The sequence below is a fragment of the Zeugodacus cucurbitae genome, chromosome 5 (assembly GCF_028554725.1).
Source record: "Zeugodacus cucurbitae isolate PBARC_wt_2022May chromosome 5, idZeuCucr1.2, whole genome shotgun sequence".
Lineage (NCBI taxonomy): Eukaryota > Metazoa > Arthropoda > Insecta > Diptera > Tephritidae > Zeugodacus > Zeugodacus cucurbitae.
The window spans coordinates 10,980,787-11,007,886 of record NC_071670.1 but is presented as its reverse complement, the minus strand read 5'-3'; the positions used below and the strand labels follow the sequence as shown (position 1 = coordinate 11,007,886).

The 27,100-nt window shown below is 31.3% G+C and overlaps 1 long non-coding RNA gene across 1 annotated transcript; it reads left to right on the top strand.

The window, feature by feature from the left end:
* The first annotated feature begins 16,034 nt into the window (after nt 1-16,034).
* LOC128922239 (uncharacterized) lies at nt 16,035-18,239 on the top strand. The gene is made up of 3 exons (XR_008471461.1): nt 16,035-16,320; nt 16,381-16,728; nt 16,909-18,239. It is a non-coding gene; the product is annotated as an uncharacterized LOC128922239 (long non-coding RNA).
* Nucleotides 18,240-27,100: the final 8,861 nt, after the last annotated feature.

The window sequence follows — 27,100 nt, the reverse complement described above, 5'->3', positions numbered from 1 at the left end:
TCTAATTAGTTTACATTTTTGCTTTTAAAGTAACATTTCTAAAAAAAAAAAATTTCGAACAAAAAAGAATTCACTTTTCCAAACTTTGTTCAAATTTTGTATTTATTTTTCGATAAAGGTACCTACGCTTCTCTTGGGCACCTGCCCTTCAACACAAAGCAATTATATGAAAGTATAATATTCTAACAATAGAGGTTTATAGGCCTTAACCGTTCTGCTTCCTTATATCAATAGTTTGGTATCCCCCGTCGTTTGGGAACTACTGAAATACTACTAGCCATTTTAGAATACTTTAGTCTTAATTTATACCCAACAAAAAAAATTGCTGCCATTAAAGTGCAATTACAACACAATACTATCCTTCAGCAAAATAATTGTTACTCATTCGCAATGGCATACCCTTCACTCACAGCACAGCTGCAGCAGTGCATTAACAGTAATCCGTAAGGTGCAACGACTAAATTGAGTTCACTAAATGATTTTTAGCTGAGCGAAAATGTCAGGTGTTCAACGGCACACATTAGCATCAGAAACTCACTGTGTATGCTTGAAAATAATAGCCTAAAGTATGCAAGTCATTATTCATATGAGAATATTTATGAGCCGACAGAAAAATAATGCCTGCAGAAAAACGCGGCAAATGCAAATACACGCTGAAAATGGGCATGAAAATATGTGGGCAGACACACATATATAAGAAGAGTGTGTGTATGTGCAGGCATTTAAACACTTGCCTACGTTAAACAATGAATAACTTAATAAGAAAAATGGATTGACATACAAACTGACTGAAATATTAACACACAAGCACACACACGTACAAAGCAAGATAACAACAATCACATTCATATATTTATGTACATATTTAGACACAGGCTTGAACTTGAAAGTAGCTACCTACTGCCCTGTCAGCTTTGCAGAGCTTAAATGTATGACTTGGCAATTTCTCATTATCACATACTCGTTCACATGGTCGCACTCAGCGGCACTCTCGCATAACGGTGTTACACATACAGAGAAGAGTTTACAAAACAATACGCTTACATATATGTATGTATGCATGAAGATTTGTGAGGACTTGGAAGTTATACAACAGCCGTTATGCGCAGTGACAGTGATAAGTTGCGAAAATAATTAATGCCCACGCGGCGGGGCTAATATATGAAATATATAGAAGCTTGTAGAAATTAAATTACTTTATGTAAGAATAATGTAGATAGATAGATAGTGATATTGAGGAAAGCACCGCGACCAGTGGTCTATTGTGCCCTCTCCAAGTCTACAGCGACTCCATAAGACCCAGTACCCTGAAAAACTCCAGGATAGTACTGGGACTTAGGGAGACGATGCGCCCCTCTGTTGGGATGGTATAACCCAAGACTTTGCTCCTGCTTCTGTGAAGCGCTGCACATTTCAGCAGTAAGTGCAGGGGAGTTTCGTCCTCCATGTCACAGAAGCGACAGGTCCGCGACGAGACCAAGCCCAGATTGTTAAGATGTGTCCTGAGCTCACAGTGGCCCGTGTATATACCCACCAATACCCTCAGTTTGCATCTTGGGAGGTTTATTAAGCATTTGAATCTTTTGGTATTGTAACCTCCCAATAGGCCTTTTGACTGACGCAATCCAGCTGAATGGCGCCAAATGCTCCTCCCTAACCCTTTTTTCCTCTGCCCGGAACATATCCCTGATAGTGTGGGGGCCTACTGCTAGAAAGGGTTCTGGCCCAGTAGGTATAGTTGCAGCAGCTGTACGAGCCAGCTCGTCTGCAATTTAATGCTAGCTGAAACGGGTCAGTACCTGAGGAAAAGTACTGCAGGGAACCTAAAATATATTTACCTAATATATTTACCAAAACGACGATGGACAGGAGACTGGAATCCAAACATGGAATAAGACTGAGACTGGATCCGACAATAATGAATAATGAATCCTTAGACTTGGAGTGAGACTGGGACCGACAATTAGGAATGAAACTAACAATGGACTGATACTGAAGCTGGGGATGAGGATGCGGCTGAGAATGGCTCTGAGGATGAAACTCAGACGTGGACTTGAACTTGAACTTGAATTTGAACTTGAACATGAACATGAACATGAACATGAACTTGAACATGAATATGAATATGAACATGAACGTGAACATGAACTTGAACTTGAACATGAATATGAACATGAACATGAACATGAACATGAACTTGAACATAAACTTGAACATGAACACGAACATGAACTTGAACATGAACTTGAACTTGAACTTCAACATGAACATGAACTTGAACATGAACATGAACATGAACTTGAACATGAACTTGAACTTGAACTTGAACTTGAACTTGAACTTGAACTTGGACTTGGACTTGAACTTGAACTTGAACTTGAACTTGAACTTGAACTTGAACTTGACCATGAACATGAACTTGAACATGACCACGAACACGAACATATGAACATGAAATTGAACTTGAACTTGAACTTGAACTTGGACTTGGACTTGGACTTGAAAATGAAAGTCATAAGACTAATTCGTTTTCCCCTTAGATTTTAGAAGGAGATTGAAATCTGAAAAAGATATTTCACTTTCGACTCACATAAGTTTATTTTTATATCAAAATTTTATTTGAAAGAACTAATTATCGTGGGACTGACTATAACTGTTCTCTGGTTTATAATAAAGTATAAACCTTGTAACCATAAGCCTAAGAGTGAGATAAAAATATGACATATTACCATTTATTTATCTATTCTTTACTCAACCGTCACGTGATTTCGTGAGCATGACATTCGAACCCTACAAGGTGTTAGTATAGTGCTATTATCATGAATGTTTATTCATATATAAATATCAGACGATAACTATTTGTGGCAAACTATAACTTTAAATGGCTGTAGAGATTACGTGAAAGCATTTAGTGGCATTTTTATGGAATTTCTTCTTCATACGAGGTCAAGATATTGACACTAAGCCATGAAAAGCAAATGCGCTCGTAAACTAAAGTAGTTAAAGTGGCAAAGCGATTGTAAAAATTGACAAATTCAACGTTTGCTTGGCGCTTATATGAGTGATGGTTGTAAAATTTATGAACTAACTATTTTATATAAATGGGTTCAGTAGTCAAAAAAAAATTTCAATTTAAAAAAAATAAATGCTGAATAAAACGAAAATATTTTCATAAATATTTTCTAAAATCGTCAAAAAGTGGAATTGGGAAATGGTGGCATGTTCGCGAAAAAAATTATGAATTCGAATTGGAGTTGGTCTTCCCACAGCGAAAGATGTCGCTGAAAGTATTTATGATCCACACAGTTTTTTCGAAAAGTGTGGGTTCGATAGAGGTATAAGGAAAACGGGCAGGTTCAATTTTCACTTGTTTGAGCTTTTCACTTTATAAGAGACTACTTTCGTCAACTTTGAGCTCTAATTAGGCTTTCAAGCTGTCCCACTATGCTGTTCGGCTTTAAAAAAAATCTCCTATCGCATAAATATATAAACCGACCGCAATTAGTTCCACTAAGGAGCCATAAGCTCTTCTCAGACCGCAATAGGCACTTAGACCGTTTTTAAAATTCTCGCTACCTATTTTTTGTTACACAACCGACTGCTGTAGGGATTCTGGCTATTAAATTTGGTTTTATGAATTTAATTAATTTGAAATAAATATGGGGTTTACAGGGAATTGTGCAAAGCTGTTAAGCCTTATTGCAAAATCTGTTGTAATTATGGCAGCAGATTTATGTGGAAGCATCTTAAATTTAATTTAAACATGGCAGCAGTGCTACAAATACACCTAAGGTGTTCAACAAAGTTAAACATTGTATGCTATAATAAATTAAAGTGACTGGTAGGACTACTGGAACTGAAAAAGTTGGTGAAAAATTTAGAAAATTGTTATGTGGTCTCATTAGACTCAAGACCAAGTTTCTCGTCTCTACAGATACAACCTATAACCTCAATTTTTCAGTGCACCACCCTGGTTTTTATCGCTGGTAATGGGTTAGGTAAGTTTAATTGTGATCTCTTTAGACCAGAATGGAAATGTATGGAAACCTGAACTCCGTAGAGAGGTCACAATGATTAATTTTCTCCAGAGACGACCTATCCTAAGAGTAAGTTAACATTTTCCTAATGGGTTTCTAAGAAAATGGAAATATATCGGCCTAATTGAATAACAAAGCACAAAAGACATGCCGAAATAATCATATGCATACTTAGAGAACTCCTCCGCCAATTGGCCACTCTCTACATCTTGTCGAGGCTTTGAAGCATTGAATTTGGCAAGTGAGTGGTGCTCGTAGAATTTAATTTAAAAAAACCGCAACTCATAAATACTTTCCACAAAGGTATAATTTAAATTTCAGAAAATGCGGCAACGACGTTAAAATTAACTCTGAAAAAAGAGAGTGCGAGGGAACGAAAACGTGAAAATGGCAACATATATATGCAGTAATAAACAGAAGACGATATAAAACAAACGAAAAAACCATCAATCAGCTTGGTAGCAATAAAGCGCCTTAAGTTAAGTTTATATGCCAACACCACACGTAATTAATATTTGTTTTTGTTCAATTTTTATTTTTCAATTATTCACATTTTTTAGTATGTTCTTTTTCTGTGCTGTCCTGCTTAAGCCGCCGAAGGCAAAAAGCTACTTTCTAACATAAAGCCCTGCACAGATTTTAAAAGCCTACATAAATCCGCGCAAATTGTCTAGAAGCATTGAAAAGCTGCGGTTTACTGTATAAGATTTAATCATAATTTTAATGCCTACAAATTATGTTACAAGAAGCGAGATTGCGCGCACTTAGTACCACTAAGCAGAGTTTAGAAAAGTCAAATAATTCATGGTCATAGTCAGTCAGAGAGAAGTAAAAGTGGATATAAATGGGGATATCTCGATTTTAATTATGACTTAGGATTGATTCCTATGGAATACCAACTTGAGGAAGAAATTTCCTGTTCTCATAAAAAAGTGTCAAACAATTGCCAATTCAAGAACAGAAACCCTATGAAGCTCGTTTAAGACAAAGGTTTGCGATTCTGTGTCATAGGGTAGTCTTTGCCAAGTGGTTCTCTGGTAGTTAATGAATTGAATGAGAACATGGTTTCCCAAATACAGTTGTCAGCTGTTTATCTTTCAATAATGCCAGATAGACAGTTTTAGTTTTAGCACTAAGAAGCCTTAGAATTTCGTCAAGTACATGGAACTGAACTTTACCACGATTCCCATTTAAGTAACTTTAATCTTTCGTTAATTAAAATTTATAAGCACACGAGATCGGAGATTATTTAAGCAATTCTTAAATATTTGACACTATCCTCACTACAAAATCTCATGATGCTTCAAGGCCAAAACAAATAATGGCAATAATAACACAAAAGAGCAGTAATAACAAAGTTAATTAATCAATAATGCCCACGGCGCCTGTATGCATACTACATTTTCTTAACAAATTGTAATAAATGCAACTCTGTTAATATATTACGCAAAAAAATTGTTAAATTTAGTTGAGGGAATGAACTTTATTGTATTATTAACAACAAATATAAATATTTAGTATGTGGATTTATTTACCCCAGTCTTATTATTGCCTGAATATATATGTTCTATGTAAATTACAACGTTTATATGTATTTCCATTTAACACCAACAATATTGTTGTTATCACGCTTGTTATAGCCGTTTCATTCCATTGAGTCTGTTGTTTTGTTGCTTAGTGTGATATTTAGTGGCCCTGAAAGCTCACGTACACATAAAGCTCACGCACTTCATAATGTGGCACGCATCAGCGAGTTTATGTAATTTTGTGAACAATTATTGTTGCAAGCATATATGGGTATATATATATATTTGATTAGACATACCGATTACGTGTTTGGTTTTGTTACATATTTATCTGAGCAATTTTTACTACGCTGAAAAGCAAATGCATTCACATGGATATATATAAATGAATGGGCGTAATTCTAGCCTTGAATCGGTACTACGTATTTATAATAAATATGATTGCCATGATATCGTATGATATTAGATATGATTATTCTTCTAATATTGTCTGATATGGCACATTAAGAATCAAGATTTGAGTCCCTAAATTAAAATAGGAAGGTCCCAGACATATAGTCTCGACTAGTTTCTTTTTAAAGTATCAAAAGATTATCAGACCAGTGGAACCAAAGGCGACTAATGATAAGCGGAAGATTCGCTATATCTCGTAATACCTGAGACAGACATGTAGTATACATTGTAGTATGCTTCAGAAACCATTTGTGTATCACCGGTTTTATTTATTTTGTTTGAAAGCAAATGGTGTTCCGTACTACAATAGAGTTCTAGAAACCATTGAAATTTTGTGGTGTTGTGAAATGTACTACAATGGGTCGCATTGAACACACCGAAAGCTTTAAGCTCTTTTGCGACAATCATATGTTTTCTGACATTTTGACATAGAGAAAATAAATTAAATTCAAAATTAATTGAAATCAAAAAACAAAATTTGAAAAAAATTATGTGAAAAATATGTAATATGTATGTAATAATATGTAATATGTAATAATTATATTGGATAATAATATTTTAAGATTGCTTGAAGTTATAACTAAGTCAGGATCAATTTTCCTACCTGTTATTCATAATTACATTTTGTAAAAAAGTAAAAGCAATCTTAAAATATTATTGTCTAATATAATTATTACATATTACATATTATTACATACATATTACATACTTTCACATCATTTTTTTTTCAAATTTTGTTTTTTGATTTCAATTAATTTTGAATTTAACTTATTTTCTGTATGTCAAAATGTCAGAAAACATATGATTGTGACAGAAGAGCTTAAAGCTTTCGGTGTGTTCAATGCAATCCATTGTAGTACATTTCACAACACCACAAAATTTCAATGGTTTCTAGAACTCTATTGTAGTACGGTACACCATTTGCTTACAAACAAAATTCGGAAAACCGGTGATACACATATGGTTTCTGAAGCATACTACAATAGATACTACATGTCTGTCTCAGACATTAGGTATAAATAAGAATAATCTCGCACCACTATCAAATTATAGTCTAAAAAAATTGATGAGACTTAAAGCTTTTTCGAGCTTACTAAAGCAATCAATGTGAATGTGAGATTTCCTTTTCGAAGTCTTTAATTTGGTTTCAAGATGTCCGTGACTTATCTCAAAAATAATTGTAGACCGACTTGAGACAATAATGAGGACTGAGCCAGTCAAATGGACTATACTTTTCTTACTCCTTTCAATTTCTGGTATCCTGCCGTATCAAATAAGCGATATGAAGTAGATTTCGCCAAGTTGATGGTAGAATTAGATGAGGGTGCTCAAAGTCTCTTGCTAGTAATTTAAATAAAATTTGCCCCACTAGCTATCTCTACAAAACGAGGAATCAGAGAAGTAAAATGTATTGGTACTAAAAAGCCCCAAACCTGAGACATGACAGAACTGGACTGAGATCGGACAGAATTTTACAAAGAATTTTGAAAGCTTTTAGTTCTAATAAGTTCAAAATATATTCTTTCTGAATATAGAAAGACAATATCAATCTTTATCACATTTCAAACTTTGATTGATTTTAAATTGCCAAACATAACTTACTACTACCAACAACAACGCGAAGAGTAAAGTAAAATAAAAGCAAAGCAAATAGTAAATAATAACAGTAACACACTTGCGCCAATATTGCAATTGCAACAATAACAATAAAATACTTGAAAACGCCCAAAGCGAAAATGAACAAACTTTGACGAGTCACAACAGGTAAGAATCTACTTCACGTATCAAATCAAGTTGATGGTAAGCGATTTACAAAAACTACAAATACTTTAACACTTGCAGTGGTTTGTAGATATTGTAGTAAATAACGGTTGTTGGTTGTCGAGCAACGCTTGTCTTGTGCTCGGAAAACTTTTCAAAAACGTTTTGAGGTAGTCCTTACACAGAAGAAATTTTCGAAAGTTTTGAACTAAATGATTTAGAAATATCAAGAGCTTGATTTGGAGAAACATTTTTTGTCTATAATTTATGTCTTTTGAACGACAAATGTGAAGGAGGTTAAAAAAGAAAATCTTCGCCATTTTGAGCTCAAATTCACTAAATTTGTTTTCTTTGCACCCTTTATAATCTTCGGTAATTATTTCTTTGCTCTCTATATTGTATGTATGTATGTAAGCTTCTAACTACCAAAATATCGAGTCATTAGTGGCATTAGCAAAGGCAATATCGACAACAATGTCACCAACAAGAGAAACACATTAACGCAATTACAGGCACATAGACGGAAGTGAGAACGAACGAGAAACAATCAACTTGGTACAACAACAAAAACTGTGTACATTCTGTCGAAAAACACAGAAACGCATAGCTTGACTTGGAGTGGGTTCCTATAACGAACACGCGTTCACAAGCAACAACATATCGTCTTCCTGTGTAGATATCTAACTAGATTTGCCTCTGTATCTATCTATCCCTGTGACTTCCTGTTATTATTGCTAATATTATCTATGTCATTATTTCCTATTGTGATGTTGCTGCTTGTGTTGTTATTGTTACGCTATTTTCTAGAGTGTTTATTGCTGTATTAGTTATCACACGACAAGCGAGTGAAAGGCATATTCAAATAATATTTGCAAAAACACAGGGTGTCAAGTACAATTCCAGGCGAGAACAGTCTGAAATCAATACAAAACATTAAAACTTCGTACGAAGCGTTAAATTGACTTTAAATTGATTATAATAAAGGAGTAATTCTCTTTGAAGTATTTTAACCAATTTGTGAAGGTTTGAAAACTGAACAAGGTGAACCAAGTCATTAAATCTCTAAATGGACCCCCAAACCATCTTAATTAATTATAATGAGGAAGAAGTAAATTTACTTGATGTGTCCTAGCCATTTTAAAAAGCTTCGAAACGTTAACAGAGCGAACCAAGTCACAAAACCTCTAACAGATCACAGCACAACCGTTATTCATATTATTATATTAGACCTTGCCTGGCAATGGGCTATCCTAGGTAAACGTTCTCCTTAAAGTTCACTAAAAAAGATCTCATACGAGTCCCCATGCTAAATCATTGAATTGATTACCTGAAGACGAGTTTGGGCTGGATCGAATACTCGCTTAGTCAGGAGTCCTATGTCCTAAAATACCCTATTGCAAAGCTGCGATAAGATGCTACATGATTATATTATGATTATATCGATAGGTACCTCACAGGAAATGCCCTATCATCTAGCTTCACTTTTACAAATATTCAAAAATGTTTGGAATCTATAATTTAAGTATTATTTTTTTAAACGAAATCTTAGTTAGAACATCTTGGTTTAACCTTTTTGGAAACAGAAGCCTTCTAAAAGCCTTTTTTTCATTTCATTCGAGTAATTTTGATTCAAGTTTCATTTGTTATTCCCCTCTATTCAGCTTCCGTTTTTCTTCCATTCCAATTCATGACTCTCGTCTGCTTAGCAAATTATTCTCTTGTTGTTATTTACATAACCCCATTTTTTGAGCGTAATCTATTTTTTGTTAAAATTCCAAACTCGCGCACACCCTGTGCCCAACAGTGTCTACATATAGTATATGTACTAGAGTAATTTGAGTTTGACTTTTGCATTCAAATGATTCGGTTATAGTAATATTCAGCCACAGCGTTCCAATCCACACAATGTAGACAAAATTTGTAAATCGGTATGCTAGTGTAAATTATAATGTGTTGTAATGCATTATTGTAATGCATTATAAAGTGTTTCGGAGCTGCATATTTGTTACTGTTATTATCGATTATTTTTATTTATTTGTGGTTGCTGCAACCACTGATTGCATTGTTGGTCACATTTCATTGCATTTAATATTCCACTGATGTAGTGAGCGGAATTTTGATTAGAATTATTCAGTATTTTATATAGAATTTGTAATTGGAAATATAGTGATTTGTATGTAGAACAGAAGAGTAATTGTTGTGAAATTAGGTTTCCTCCCGTAATTTTACGAAAGGAAGGAAATGGAAAATATTTTTTTCAGAACAGATTTGCATACAGTTTGGATACCCTAAAGTGGTAAAAATTTGTGGTAGAAAAAAACAAACACTTAATTCCTTTATAAACGCCTATAATTCTCATCACATTCACAAATTTACATTTCAGCCCTTAACTTTCAAAAAGACATCAAAATATTTTGGGAATCTATAATCACTTTGATTATACTGTTCTCCTATGTGTAAGACATAAACTAACTCAATGAGTACTTTCTATACGCGTTCTCATTCCTTCCAATTTCAACTTCTTCAACAATTTGTAACGTAACACAGTGAACCCACGTTATCTACCAGCATCGGCAGCGAGCTCTAATGAAATTCCCCGCACTTATTTACACCAGCATAACTGTCAATAAGTTGACATTTTAAAACGAGCCACCAACGTGAAGAATTACAACAACAAGCAAAACAAAAGGGTTGTGGTTCCTCCCTACCTTTACATACTCTCCAGAAAACGTCTGACATCACAATCTCACTTGAAGCTAGCTGCATCCCGCTAACATGCCATGACTTCATCATGTAAAACGCCACTCAATCTCAGGCAAATGAAAATAAAAAGCGTTGCACTGCCGTCAAGGTTACAAATATGAAAAGCTATTAAAAAAAAAGCACTGTCTAGTAGAGCGAACTATGTTATATTGGTTTACATAACTTAAAAATAAAAATATGAAGGTAACAGCATTGCGGTTGTCGTTGACAATTTAAAAGTAGTTAGTAGCAGAAAGACTCCAAGAGGAAGTGTGTTGTGACAGCAAACGGGAAATATGTGTTTGTCTCAGCACGACAACGGAAGCAGCAAAGGTAATTACCGCAGCAATTTCCAGTTGGGTGCGTTTCTTCAACGAGCAGAAAATTGCAACACAAAAATAACAAATTACATAAAAGCAGGAATGGGGGAGTTAGCGATGCAAATTTGTGCAAAATTGGTTTAAGAAATATTTAGAGGAACGCGAATTTTGCATTCATATGAGAGAGAGGAGGTTTTTAATATATAGAAACAGTGCTCAAGACTTCCTTTAGATAAGCTGACGCTAAACTGCTTCTTATACTTAACCCTCGCGACGCTCTAGTTAAAGCACTTTGACATATCTATGACTAACTGCAGTAAGATAGATGTAGAACTATGTCTCTAGCATTTCATAAATCAGTCAATGTTTTGTTCATGAAATATAGTCGGATACTACTATGAATGAGATTTGCTTTGCTACCTTAGCATTCAACTTAAAGCTCATTTATTTTCCTTATAGATATTTTCTAATTATGGTGCAACGACTATATTTTACATAAAACACTTCCAACTCAGTGGAGCGTCAATTCCACTTTCTACTGCACATTTATATGCGTGGCTTTGTTTATCTTTATTGTGAAGATTTGCCGATTTTTTTGTGATTCTTCGTTGTATTGCATTGTATGTTTTTATGCGGTGGTTATGTCAGCGACAGAGTAGTGGAGATTATGACGAAAGGATAAATGAGCCCACACAAACACTTTGATTTCCAAATAGGAAATGCAAGACAATAGAAAAAGGTAGGGAGCACGGAGATGAATGTCTTTTATGGGTATTGAGTAGTAAATTCATAGTTCTGTCGCTAAATGAAAAGCTTGTCCCAAACACAAGTAATATTGCTCTATTTATTATTATTTTGTTTTGGTAAAATTAGTATTTTGAATTATACAATTTAGAGATATGTATTAAGCTCAGCTTTTCCTATATAATATAAACAAACAAAGTTTTTAAATAATATAAAAATATAAGAAATAATTAAATATTTTTGTCAACCTAAATATGTGCATATATATTGCGGGTAAAATATAATTTTTGTTCTTACCTTATTTACTTGGACGACTACTTGATAATTCATTCGCAATAGTTTTTCAACATTATTCGTTTTTTTTTTACACTACACTTTACACTTTCTTCTATATTTTAATTATATTTCTGCCGTTTCTCTACTTTTTTTATACTTATATTAAATACATTTTTAAATAAATTATATTTATTTTTTCAATTAATTTAATTTGACGACCAGAATTTTTAAAACTTATATTCTTTTAATGTATCATATTAGATTATACGGATGTCTTTTATTTTATTAATTTCCTCTTATTTCGTTTTATTTAATTTTATTTCGCTTTATTTCATTTTATTTCCCATTATTTCGTTTTATTTCCCTTTATTTCTTTTTATTTTGTTTTATTTAATTTTATTTCCCTTTATTTAATTTTATTTGTTTTTATTTCATTTTATTTCGTTTTGTTCAATTTTATTTAATTTTATTTAATTTCATTTCCTTTTATTTTGTTTTATTTCCTTTTATTTCTTTTTATTTAATTTTATTTCGTTTTATTTAATTTTATTTCCCTTTATTTCATTTTATTTCCTTTTATTTAATTGATTTCGTTTTATTTAATTTTATTTCTTTTTATTTAATTTTATTTAGTTTTATTTAATTTTATTTCCCTTTATTTAATTTTATTTCATTATATTTCCTTTTATTTAATTTTATTTCGTTTTATTTAATTTTATTTCCCTTTATTTCATTTTATTTCCTTTTATTTTTATTTCATTTCCTTTTATTAAATTTTATTTCTTTTTATTTAATTTTATTTCGTTTTGTTCAATTTTATTTAATTTCATTTCCTTTTATTTTGTTTTATTTCCTTTTATTTCATTTTATTTCTTTTTATTTAATTTTATTTCGTTTTATTTAATTTTATTTCCCATTATTTCATTTTATTTCCTTTTATTTAATTTTATTTCGTTTTATTTAAATTTATTTCTTTTTATTTTATTTTATTTCGTTTTATTTAATTTTATTTCCCTTTATTTCATATTATTTCCTTTTATTTTTATTTCATTTCCTTTTATTAAATTTTATTTCCTTTTATTTAAATTTATTTCTTTTTATTTTGTTTTATTTCCTTTTATTTCATTTTATTTCCTTTTATTTAATTTTATTTCCCTTTATTTAATTTTATTTCCTTTTATTTCATTTCATTTCCTTTTATTTAATTTTATTTCCCTTTATTTAATATCATTTCCTTTTATTTAATTTCATTTCCTTTTATTTAATTTTATTTCTTTTTATTTAATTTTATTTCGTTTTATTTAAATTTATTTCTTTTTATTTTATTTTATTTCGTTTTATTTAATTTTATTTCCCTTTATTTCATATTATTTCCTTTTATTTTTATTTCATTTCCTTTTATTAAATTTTATTTCCTTTTATTTAAATTTATTTCTTTTTATTTTGTTTTATTTCCTTTTATTTCATTTTATTTCCTTTTATTTAATTTTATTTCCCTTTATTTAAATTTATTTCCCATTATTTCATTTTATTTCCTTTTATTTAATTTTATTTCCCTTTATTTAATTTTATTTCCTTTTATTTCATTTCATTTCCTTTTATTTAATTTTATTTCCCTTTATTTAATATCATTTCCTTTTATTTAATTTCATTTCCTTTTATTTAATTTTATTTCTTTTTATTTAATTTTATTTCGTTTTATTTAATTTTATTTCCTGTTATTTAATTTTATTTCCCTTCATTTAATTTCATTCCCTTTTATTTCATTTCATTTCCTTTTATTTAATTTTATTTCCTTTTATTTAAATTTATTTCTTTTTATTTTGTTTTATTTCCTTTTATTTCATTTTATTTCTTTTTATTTAATTTTATTTCGTTTTATTTAATTTTATTTCCCTTTATTTAATTTTATTTCTTTTTATTTCATTTCATTTCCTTTTATTTAATTTTATTTCCCTTTATTTAATTTCATTTCCTTTTATTTCATTTCATTTCCTTTTATTTCATTTCATTTCCTTTTATTTTGTTTTATTTCCTTTTATTTCATTTTATTTCTTTTTATTTAATTTTATTTCGTTTTATTTAATTTTATTTCTTTTTATTTAATTTTATTTCGCTTTATTTAATTTTATTTCCCTTTATTTAATTTTATTTCCTTTTATTTTGTTTTATTTCTTTTTATTTAATTTTATTTCGTTTTGTTTAATTTTATTTCATTTTATTTAATTTTATTTCTTTTTATTTAATTTAGTTTGTTTTATTTTCTTTTATTTCGTTTTATTTCATTTTATTTCTTTTTATTTAATTTTATTTCCCTTTATTTAATTTCATTTCCTTTTATTTTGTTTTATTTCCTTTTATTTCCTTTTATTTCATTTTATTTCTTTTTATTTAATTTTATTTCGTTTTATTTAATTTTATTTCTTTTTATTTAATTTTATTTCGCTTTATTTAATTTTATTTCTTTTTATTTAATATTATTTCCTTTTATTTTGTTTTATTTCTTTTTATTTAATTTTATTTCGTTTTGTTTAATTTTATTTCGTTTTATTTAATTTTATTTCTTTTTATTTAATTTAATTTGTTTTATTTTCTTTTATTTCGTTTTATTTCATTTTATTTCTTTTTATTTAATTTTATTTCCCTTTATTTAATTTTATTTCGTTTTATTTAATTTTATTTCCTTTTATTTAATTTTATTTCCCTTTATTTAATTTTATTCCCTTTTATTTCATTTCATTTCCTTTTATTTAACTTTATTTCCCTTTATTTAATTTCATTTCTTTTTATTTAATTTTATTTCCCTTTATTTAATTTTATTTCTTTTTATTTAATTTTATTTCTTTTTATTTAATATTATTTCCTTTTATTTAAATTTATTTCCTTTTATTTAATTTTATTTCCCTTTATTTAATTTTATTTCATACTATTTCATTTCATTTCGTTTTTATTTTGTATCATTTTTAATTTATTTTTTAATTATGTAAAGTTTATCTTTCTACTTAATTTTTATATTTTTAAAGCACAGGTTTCATTTTAGATTTAATTATGCCTTTAATTTGCTTATAATATATTTCATTTTATTTACACAAACATTTCCACGCGTCACACATTTTTTTCATTTTTAGTTATAATATTATAGTCTATTTTCATTTTATAACATTGCAACCGCAAGCCTTCAAACACATTTACATACTGACATCGACAACCCATTAGCCATACACAGGTGCATTCACACACGAAATGGAACATACGAGTGCCTCACAAAGTCACCTGTCCCCAGCAATGTACTGTTTTTCTAATTCGCTTTGATGCATACAGACATACCTATGCACATGCAAATGCATTCAGGTCCGTGCATGTCCATGTCCTAACTGCACTCCACATATATGAAAGTATTATTAAACATTCATTGTTTTACACAGCTTTTTACTAAGTTTTGGTCTATTCCCAATTAGTTAAACAATCCAACTAATTGATTTTAATGTTAAAATTTATTAAATTGATTGTAACACAACTCAAGGGCGCTTGCGGCTGCAGCCGCCGACACAATTTGTGCATTGTCATATTTATGCTTTATGTAATCAATTCCTTTTATTCTCTATGCACGCAACCGACCGCACTTAAACGAAAAACGATTTCAATAATACCCGCGACTGATTTGTTCAGTTTTTGGAACAATTTATTATGCACTTCCGGAATCCAACATCTAATTGGAATTCGCAAATTATAAATGATCAATGAAGCTGAAAAAATTTCGCAGCTACAAAAGTGTGATGCCAGATGTATAGAAGATCAGTTTTGTTACTGCAGTTTCGAAAGGAGTAGAAGCTGTGTTTCATAGACTAGCAACTCTTCTTCGAAAAATTTTCATGCAAAATATATTTATGAAAAATATATTAACGATTGATGAAGAATTGGAATATAAAAAATATTCGAAAAACTGCTTAGATTTATATAATAGAAGTCAGCATTGTTTATGATAAAAAAGTTTTATAATTCTATTTGTTCAATTGAAAGTCTGTTTTGTAAAAATTTGACCTTTAATTGAAGTACAAATACTATTTATGATTTTTTTTTACATTTGTAAGGATCTGAATAAAAATTCTAATAATAATATTTTTATAGCAAGTTCCAGGTTCATATTCGAAACTTCGAAAACACTATTGTGAATAGATAGTGTGTGAGACGAAGCCCACACGGAAGTTCGCATAAATTGATGATTTGCAAATTTTTACGCGGCTAAAGTTCGAAACGCGATTTCTATTTTTCTGAAGAGTTTTTATAATAAATATATCAGTAATGTGTTACTAAATGAATTTCTTGAGACTTATACGTGTTGAATGAAGTGTCCGTAAAGTACTTTTGTATAAAATATATTAAATATTTCGGTTAAATCTTGTTAAGTTTGTTATTGAATCATTGTTATAGAATCAAGCAACCGTCGATCCCTTATTGCAGGTATTTAGTTGAATTTGTATTAAAGTATCCTGTAAAACAGTATATAATTCTGTATTACAGCATATTTCCAAAGTAACATATCCATACAGATTCATAATATGAATAGTAAATCAATATTATATGCTAAAGTTCCAATTGCATACTACACTCTGCATATGCCTTGTGACCTCTGCTGAAGGTCATTCAACTATAAGTCATGATGGTTTAAATAATGCTATGCTCAGCAGCTACTACATTGTTATGCTAACAATTAACGTACCTTTGGTCAACCAATGTGCGCTACTTAAATCGGCAGGTAATCTACATTTCTTCTCCGATTACCAGCCAATGGCAACTGCTTGACATGTATTGACCAGCTGAATAAAGGACTGAAAGGCTGAACAAAGAAAAAAGGAGGAGCGTATTGAGGTGGGTTATCTATAAATGCAATATACATTTTAAGTGAGTAGTATATTCGGAATAAATTGTAATAACAGTTGTAGTAAGCAATTTCAATTGACTACTTCATTACTTAGTTTAAGCTTGATTCAATTCAATACTCGGCAATCGCTTCAATTCTGTAATTTATTTATATTTCTCATCTTTTAGCACCATAACAGCATTGCATGCACAATCCATAGCTGCTCTTACTGCAACTCAAGCTGCAAGAGCGCCACTACAAACTGTTTGACTCACTATGCAACAAGTTCACGTTTAATGCTATTTATAAGTCGGTATTATGCAAACAATGCCATTTGCAGAAAATAGCATCAAATGCTCAAGCAGAAACGCGCATAAGAAATACCAAAGCAATTACTGCCACAATTTTGTAAATATTTGGAATGAAACGAAGTGCATTTCTGCATATAAATAGGTGAGTAAATATTAAATAGATAATATAATGCAAAGTATTTCATATAAATGTATGTCTATAAGTATTTATGATCGTAGTTGCTTCGACAGCCAGGATTTCCTTATAGTTTATTTACATATATGTTAATATTTTACACCGTTGGCGCAAATAAAATAAAAAACTGTTTATTTAGTTAAGCACTGTGGTAGTGCTTTACTTGCTGTTGCTATCAAACGACTTACCTTGGAGCCATTCTGTAGTTCGACTTGTGTGTGCAGCTGCCTCCTGCCTCGTGGTGCGCACCTGCTTGGCCTCTGCGCAAATTGCCTTAACTTCCTTTGCTGCTGCTGTACTTTTATTTTTCAAGTGTTTAGCATACATTTGCATTTACTTTTCTCCAGCTTTACTGCCTGCAATTGCGTGCTTGTGATTTGTATATTATTGTTGCTGCTGCTGTCTTTTTTTTATTCATTCGCGTCTTTATTCGCAGCATTTCTTTGCAAATTACGTTTTTTTTATTTTATTTACACTTGCATCGTGTTGGATTTTATTTTTAACTGCCATACAGATGCAGTAACTTATGTAATTATTTATCAAAGTTGGCAGATGTTGAAAGGATTTTCTTTGTTTTATATTATGTAACTGTGTATTGAGATTGGTATTTAAATGATAGTTCGAAATTCTATAATTAGGTATGAAAGTGCTTCGGATAAGTAGAAGTAGAAACAAGAACATATTGATTGAGCGTTGTTATTGTTTCCTTGGACAAGTGTGAACATTTTTGTGAGGTTATATAAAGCTAGACCCAAGTTTTTTTACAAGAATACAAATCTATAAACTATTTAGATATTGATTTATTTCAGTTAAACTACAATGTCTACAACAAACAAATCAAATTTTTCTTTGACATGAACTATATATAACACATATGCTGGTGGGACGATATCAATATATATCGCTGAGTTTTTATTGTACCGGATATATGATTTCCTGTAACTTACTTGACAATCACGAAGCTTCTTTGCTGTATGGGTTGTTGTTGTTGTAGCGGCATAAACATTCTCCAGATAATTTGCTGCCGATTTAACAGTCCTCGGCCAGATAAAAATCCAAGTCCGTTCCGGTTACGTCGTTTCTATATGGTTATATAAGCAATGTATGGAGGAAAAATGAAATTAATTGTCATCGAGTCCCATTAATAAGAGTTCCAAAAAACGACTTGTTTCGACGGGCTTGAACCATAGAGCGAAGAATGGCTGAGTTGTTTTCAATGAGCATGCCAAAAATGTGGATAGTCTTATTTGGCATGCCAAAAACATTCTTTACTGCCGGGGACTATTGTGTATAAGTAGTGGTTTAGCTTTCTACAGTATCCAGAGTGAAGTTTGCTGTATAGGTTATGCGCGTCCAGTTTCTTCTTTTGGTATTTCGGATTAAAGGAGGCCTTGAGTCTATTGCATACTCTGAGACCGCGGGAAGTTGTCTTCAAAAATCACTAGTTTGTAATACTTTTCTTTGATATCTTCAAAATTGTTATAATTCTCAACTGGTTTATTAATTTGATGTCTTAAAAGTTAAACTTTTTTCTTCAAATATTTCTTTCTACTGGTTTATACCTCATAAAATTCAGCTGGCTTATCATGTGGCACATAAATAGAAAGTCTGTCTTATTAAATTTCGAATCTCAAAATCTGTGTGAATAAATTTTGCGGAAGAAGTCAACAGTCAATAAAAGCGCCACACTCCGGCAGATAAACAGCCTCAACACACTTCCTTTCTTCCACTTATAGCAAAGCGGCGCTGCTTATTTACTAATACATACTTCATTAATCTATAAGTAAGGCCAACAGTTTTGTAGTTAAGACAATACGAGACTGATATATATACATATATACCTCTTAACACTTAAACCTACTCGAAATATCCATTCGCTCAAGCCAGCTTCGTGTTTGTTAAAGTGCGCTGTCGATGCTGCCGTGCTCTAAGCTCACCTGCTTTGCATACACTTGTTGCGTACACTTAATTGTTTTGTTGCGCTTTTGATACCATAGAAAACTTTGCTCGAAATTTAATTATTGGTTAAGTATATAAGTTTATACAGTTATGAAGTGGCAAGAAACTGTGGCTGCCGCTTTGTAGTTTGCGCTGGCTTATGAGACTTCTCATTGCTGTAGGTACAATAAAAACAATCAAGTTGAGTTCAAGCGATCAGGCGTCCAGGCGGTCTTCCGTTACAACAACAACAACAGCGGTCGTAAGAAAAACTGCCTCCACAGGAAGTTATTGAAACTTTTTGATTGAATTCATTTGTAGTGGTTTTCTACTTGTTGATGGAGTGGTTAAGTTTTACAATACCATTAAAAGATAGTAAAACGAATGAAGTGAAATGTGTTATGAAGTGTTTGTGCTGTAAATTATGTCGCTCGGCTGGAGCTCGAGTTTAGAAGCTTAGTTATAATGTATCAAGTACTGCAAAATATTTTTAACTTAGTTATTATTATTGGGAGAGTGTTCGAGCGGAAATAGCTATGGAGCTTTAGAGCTTTTTTAACTTTAGGTTTTTGTCTAGTGGTTACCGAGTTATTCTTTGCCAAAAGGTTAGTTTATACTGGTAGGGCAATACGCCACACATAGACCTATTTAGTTCCTTTGCGATACCAATTGGAGTGCCGTCACGTTGCCTACGTTGTTTTTTCCAAAAAACTTATGAAAATCCCATAACTAGCAAATGAAACTTTGGAATACCCAAGTCGACAGCCTGAAATCTTTGGCCAGAAGGGAAATTACCAATATAAGCCTATCTTTCGTTTTACGGGAAAGAAAATTTGCTCCACCTGGGGGAAAGTCCTGTCCACAAAATCTTTGAACTATATGGCACCCGAAATTATCGTTAATCTCTTTCAAAATAAGCTCGAAAAAAAAAATTTAAAATGAGAATGTTCGCGCCTTGTTGGGAAAATCCAGTCTACAAAACCTTTGATCTCTGACACGCCAAATTGTTGTTGAACACTTAAAATAAGTTCAAATGAAAAAATAAGGAAGTCCTCTAAGTAACGTAATCTTATCTGATCTAGCTCCATCAAGTATCCAATTAAAAGCTCTAAAATCTCCCATTCTTACACACATCTTCGTCTTATTAAGTTGGTAGTACCCAACTAAGGTCTCACGAAATAAGCTATATGCTCTAAAATATATATATAAAATGATGAAATGTTTGAATAAAAATCATTAAATTTCTTGAAAAGGTTCTTGAAACTTACCCAGACTTTCTCTTATTAACAAAATTACTATTAATCCAATTTATCTATCGTCTGAAGAATTAGAAGAGAAACATCACAATCTATAGAGATTTACATTAGTCTTATCAATCAGCACAGTCCAAAATTTTTAAAAGCTTCCAGCCCGGTAAACATTTTGTGCTTATTAAGTCCGTACAAGCCAGATGAGCTCTTATGAGATCTATCTGATCTCAATAACAATGTGTCTGGTGAGAAAATCTCATTACGAGCCCTTCAAAATGACTTCAAAAAGTGCATTAGAGCTTAGTATCAAAGTTCTAAATATTCATGCAACCAATATTAATTAGCCTATCTTTAGACCGAACTTAGTTAGATTTGGGGTGTATAAGAACAATATTGTTTTTCTAGAGACTTTCTAATGGCTTGCCACAAAGCTAACCTCAAAAAAAAAAAAAAAAATCCCTCCACGATGTATTGAATTAATAATAATAACCATCTCATCTTTAATATCACCTATCAATTCTCTACTGCCTCTCTTATCTCATCGAACATAAAATTCTAACATCCACTACCCGCTATTTGAAGACAATCACATAACCAATATTACACAATTTACCTTTTCAATTTAGAATAAGCCCCACGGCTGTCGCATCAAAGTACAAATACTCATGTGTGTGTGCATGTGCAATTTTAAGAATTTGCTCTCTGAGTGGAATTGAAATTAATTTCCAACACTTAAACTGTCAATTGGCTGTCAACGCAAAGATAATTTTCAAGATATACACAATTATATAATAATATCGAATACGCACTTTGGGGAATGTTCAGTGTCTACAAATATCAATTTGATTTATAAATACATAGAGGCATTATAACTAGCTGTTTAGACATATACGCATCTAAATATTACTTCATTTCCAAGCCAGTATTGAATGAGTATCGCCCGCAGCGACTTCGTAACTGTACAAAATTCAATTATAAAGTTTTGCATTACTGACTTCCTGGCCTCTTTTACAATAATATTGATGCAATGGAAAGTTTGAGCGCCTGTTAGAATAATATTGATCAAATGGAAAGTTTATGCTGGCAGGAAATTCTACATATGTACACTATAAGCTCTACTGAGCCGGTTAAGTGAATGACTTAAAGTGTCATTGGACAGTTTAAAGCTTAGACTATCACTGGTTAACGTTCGTGAGTGAATTATATTAAGAAGGTCCTTTAAATAACATGGATACAGTTGTTTGTTTGGCTAAGAAATCATTTTTTAAGATCAATGATCAAAAATTTTGATCGAATAGTCAGCAGGAAATTGCGTTCCAAAGGACATATTGTATCCAATTGATTTCAAAAAAGTCGTCCACTCAGCAGCCGAGTTGCCCTTATAAACTCATCTGATGACTCCGCAGCTTCATAAAATCTGAGGACACTATCGTACCGTATTTATCTTTCCAGAGTCAGAACTTCCTGAATATATGTGCTATCTTCTTAATATAATATATCCGGTTTCAGTCCAATCATAGTAACAACATGGTATTTGTAACTCCACAAAATTAAGCTCCTATCAAGACGAACTTTTTTTTATACAAGGGGTGGAGCGTTTTACACAGGTCAAATTTCTCTATCAAAGTCTTTAAATAGTAAATAGGCACGTTACCGACTATTAAGACTAGCTGTGTCAAATATTTCTTACCGCTGGTGGGGGAAAATAAATGATAGTCTAGCCTTTGAGAAATTATTTCATTCTAGTTTTATTTTGGTTTTTTACTTACTTATATACAAATTTTAGAATTATCTTAAGAACTAATTATATGTGTATGTGTGTATGTCTATATGTATATTTTATATGTTGCACGATAAGGGGTTATTTCAAATGCACACAAGCAATTGCCCCAATGTATTTTTATAACCAATAGGTTATCTTGTGCATACATATAAATATGTTTATTTATTAGTAGTTGAGTGCATGCGTGTTGCATATAAATGTATGTGTGTTGCATGTATGCGTCCAACATATAATGTATGTTTGTTGCATATTAATGCATACATGTTTATGTGTTTATTTATGTATACAAATTTATGTTTTATATGTAGCTCCTCGGATTTGCTAAGGCATAAAAGAACGCATGTTCAATGATATTTGAACACCGACCTTTTGATAGTAATTAAGATTAGATCTCGATTTCTCTGAATGTCCATCGGATACACATAGTCGTGCTCGGCAATCATTGCTTCAACAGAAACAGTACAAAAAGTTTAATATTTCGGTCCTACATGTGTTTTGAAATTAAACTCCGTTCTCATACTGTTATAAAGCTTAGCTACATTCTTTTCAATTATTTCCAAGAACATTCGGTATTCTTTACTGAATTTTGTATGGACTCCAAGACGGGGTTCTTCTGGTACGTCTTAACCGGTTCTTCTATTAACCTCACAGCTTTAATGTTGTTCTTCCGCATTTAATTGCGACATAATCATCTTTCTTTAATAGCCTTTTCGAAAAGCCAAGTTAATTGATCAATTCAAATTTTAATTGAGACACCTATTTTTGCCCTTCGCACCGCCGGCTACTCGATAATCGATCAGCTGTTATTTTTGTTTTTGGTTTTCATAAGAAGTTGGTAAGTTTCAACAGCTGATTTCTTTTTTCCAGCAGCGACATCTACCGTTGAGTAGTATTACTTACAAATACGTTCTTTGTCGCAGAGTTGCATTTCATTTTCAACTCGATTAAAATTCAACTGAGAATTAATTTAGATTTTTATTTTGTATGATAAATCGATCTTAATCAGCATTTTAATCGAGCAGAGACCGGTTAATTGATCAATTAGCTCCTGTGTGAAAAGGCTATAAATTAGCGCTTTAATCGAGCAAAAGCCAGTTAATTGATCAATTAGCTAATGTGCGAAAAGGCTATAATGATCTTAAATTTATTTTATTTCATTAGTAAAATAAAACAAGCGAATATTGAAACGTATCTTGTGCTGTCAACGCATCAAATGCAGTGACCAACTACTACTTTGAACAATATGACTGGCAGCAATGAACCGCTACTCGTAATTACAGCACTCACTAATAACAACAACACTGCAGCACTTGTAGCTGGAAGCCATAACACTTAATTACTTTAAACTTTTTAATTAAACGCAACGAATGAGTAGGAAAGCCAGTAAAGTTCACTCACTCACAACAACAAAAAGTTATATACACAGACAGATATATATACGTTTTACTAACAGTACTTTTTAACCGCGCGCATGACAAGCGGATGTCTCGCAGTCGGTCCACTAAAGCAACAACCGGCTAGCGAGAAACTCCGTGTAAGTTTCTATGTGTGTGTCTGTGCTATGTGGATAAAGTTATTATGTGCCTTAAGGATAATCGGTGTTTTTTCCGATTCGTACCTTTCTTCGTATATTTATGTGCGAAAAGTGACACAAATTTCTCTATAATGAACACTAATAAGAATTTGATTGGCGCTTGTCGTCTAACTTTACATTCGTCGCTCATGGGCTCGCCTCTAAAAAGTAAAATGCAGTTTGCTTTCAGCACTGTTTATATCCTCCTTTAAAACGATTAATTAATACCTTAATGAAGTCAATAGAAAGAACTTGTATGAATCACAATATAATTGAAGGTTAAGTGCAGAGTGAATAATGGGCGGAATTGATTGAATTTGTGGACTCTGGGAGGGATTTATGGGATATGAAGCATAGTTTTGTGCAAATCATATTTATTACTATGATATTGTATTGATTTTTCGAACCATACTCATATATGGATAAGCAAACAAGTTTTGAGTGGATTTTAAAATTATGGCGCCTAAAAATAGACTATCTTTTTGATTTCATTAGATAAAAAATGCTATTAAAAGCAATGTATAACCCCTAAAGTGGCTTACAATGCTTAAATATGGAATATCTGTTTTATTTACATATACCCATATTAATATAACCATAAATATATATAAAAAGTTAGGTTAGGTAGAACAAATTCCAGTTCTGTATGTATAATTGACGGTTATCGCACTTCTAGCTTTCCGGTCAAGTTTACGCTACATTTTTTACATTCCATCGAGATTTTTTACAACAAAATAGTTGGTGCTTAGATGGCTGGAACCCGTTTCTGAGATTTTTTAAATTTTTTTTATATCAATATTGTACTTAAAACCCCTCTCGAATGGTTTTCCAAATTCTTGATAAATTTTTTGATAGTATGACGATAAGCTATGCATGTTTTGTACAGAAATAAACTCTAACGTAAATGCTCCAAGTACTTCATAAAGTGATGTCGCCTGAAAGTATACCTTAGTTTACCTTTATTTTGTGTAAATACGAGAGGCATTCAAATTTACTAACTTAGATTATCATCGGTCGATACATTCGGGACTGTAGAGAGTTGTGATCAGTCGTGAGTAAGATAAAACCTATGGTTTAAGACCTTTCTATTAATGCGGTAAATGCGAGTCTCTGTTAATTCTACAGTAATCCTTTACCACCAAGTGCCAATGTTCTTCTGATTTAACAGCTGGCTCATCTCAGGCGCTTGCTACAAAATATATTAGAGCTTTCAGAGAAAATTTGAAAGATTAGTTTCGATTAATAATGATAATATTTTGAAGAGATTATGCCCTATAAATTCTTCACAAAGTATGTCGCATACATTCCAGGTTCAAAATTGATATTTCAAAAACTAAAACCTTAGATAAGACAATGTATAAAACTGACTTCGGTATCCAAATTAAAGAACCAACTCTTTACAACCAACAATTTCTTGCCGCATAGAATTGCAAGACTCTCTAATCCCTTAATAAAAACTTACCGAGGCAGAAAATACAAACCCCTAAATACCTATTAGCAACTTTGCAGCAATTTGCAATTAGCCAATTTCGGGCGCTTTCACTTCCCTTATGTCCGGTATATGTAAAGAAAATTTATCACGCTCAATTTTAGATGTTATTCCATCATTAATTTGTGACTCAAATCCTTAGTTTATGTCTTTTTAATATAACAGATACCTTCGTTAACCTTAACCCTTTTCTAAACAACTCATTTCTCGATAAAGCTAGGGCATCCTAATGATCTTCCTATTAAAATATTCAGCAATGCTACGATAACGATTTCGCTCGCTTCCTCTAGTTCTATTCAATTACGGTTCATTGATTTGTCATTTCTTATTCTTAATAGTCCGTATAATGAAATTTGTTGCATACGTAAAGGCGCTAAACGCCGCTACCTAATATTCTTCTACTGATTGCTAACAGAGATTCAATTTTGTTTAATACCAATAAACATACCATTGAAATCGGAGTAAAATCAAAATGGTGTCATTGGAGGAAGATGTATACAAACAGATAAATGCACAGAACACAAAGAACTGGCAAACGATAGAGCTTTTTTATGCTGTTGTTAAAGTGTTGTTGCATTTATAAACAGTGACATTTCACTGTGCACTAATACATACGTTTTTCTGTAATAAAAAGGGTAAAGCGCCGAAAACTATGCTATAAAAAGTGATTGCAGCAAATAGTAAAGCGATTACAGCAATTCGACTCTTTTAATTTTCACTTAACACAAAGAAAATATTTTTCGGCAAGCAACAGGCAATCTAAAAATGCTGAAGTGTTCAGTTCCACCAAATGTTGCATACTTTTAGGTGCACTATTCGCACAGCCGTTGTGCGCGCTTAAAAATCCATTTCCTTCGACATTTATGGCTTTTTGCATGCGCCAGCTGCATTTATTGACTGTCGATTTTCGTACGATTTCTAATATTACTCGGTTTTAGTAAAATTATTTTTTAGATTTCTATGTAATATTCTTGCTACCTTTTTGATTCTTGCATCTCGCTGGCACTCCTCTGAACTGTGCTGAGCTCACAACCACAATTGGCCTTTACTTATTGCCCATACACTCAAATCACTTTCGTATTGCTTGTTGGGCCGCCAAAAACTGCCATTTGCCGCCAAAAGATATGCTAGCAAAATTTATTGATTTAATTTGTAACCTAACGCTTATTTTTAACGCTGCACTTTGGAGCTGCGGGCAGTTAGTACTAAGAATGATGGTTGGCGGCACAGTGGGGTGGAATTTGAAATTTAGTGAAAAGTCAGAAACTTAAAAATTTTCAAACATAATTTTTTTTTTTTTTAATTTAATTCAAAAAACTTATTCGAAACACAAAACACTTGGTTCTTAATTATAATTCGAAAATAAAATTTAAAAAAATTATTTATAATCAAAAAAACTTTAGATTTTTTGAATTTAATACACATATTTATTTTTGTAGACTTTTTTTCAAACTATGTATTGAAAACTAAATATTTTAGTTAAAAAGTTCTTAATTCCATAGCTGCCAAAAATGTTTATATTTACATAGAATTTTTTAAAATAAATTTATTAATTTTTTTTCTAAAAATATATAATATTTTTTTGAATCAACTATTTTATTTTTATTTTTCTGTTTTTATTTAATTTTTTAATTTATATTTTTAATATTATTTTATATAACTTATTGATATAATTGCATTATATATTATTACAATTTTTTATTAATAAAATATATATTTTTTATATATAAACAAAATTTAATGTTATCAAAGTTTTTTTTTTTTATAAAAGCGGTAACAAATGTCGATGTTACAAATGTTGATGAGCACCAGCCGCATTTTTCTTGGAATTAAAAAAAAAAGCAAAATTTCCCGCAAATGT